A 299-nucleotide genomic window follows, 5' to 3' on the forward strand; every position below is an offset into this window, starting at 1 on the left:
TTAAATCTGATTAATTTTCAAATTGTTTGTCATAAATCAACATCTCAGGAAAATGTTATGGGGTTTCAAACCAAAATATGACTTCCTGTTATGAAACAGGACATCGATTTCATACATGTCCACTGTAGAGGACACCAGGACTAAAAGCATGTTTATTGTGTATTTTGGGAGACACAACAAATGAATAGGAAAATCAATTATATATCAATATTCTTATGAAATATTAGATATTATTATGAAAATCTGGCCAATTATTACTCCCATTACTACACTTCTTTTTTCAACATGCTGTCCCAACA

This window comes from Sinocyclocheilus rhinocerous, unplaced genomic scaffold, assembly GCF_001515625.1.
Source record: "Sinocyclocheilus rhinocerous isolate Xijiao unplaced genomic scaffold, SAMN03320098_v1.1 scaffold945, whole genome shotgun sequence".
Classification (NCBI taxonomy): Eukaryota; Metazoa; Chordata; class Actinopteri; order Cypriniformes; family Cyprinidae; genus Sinocyclocheilus; species Sinocyclocheilus rhinocerous.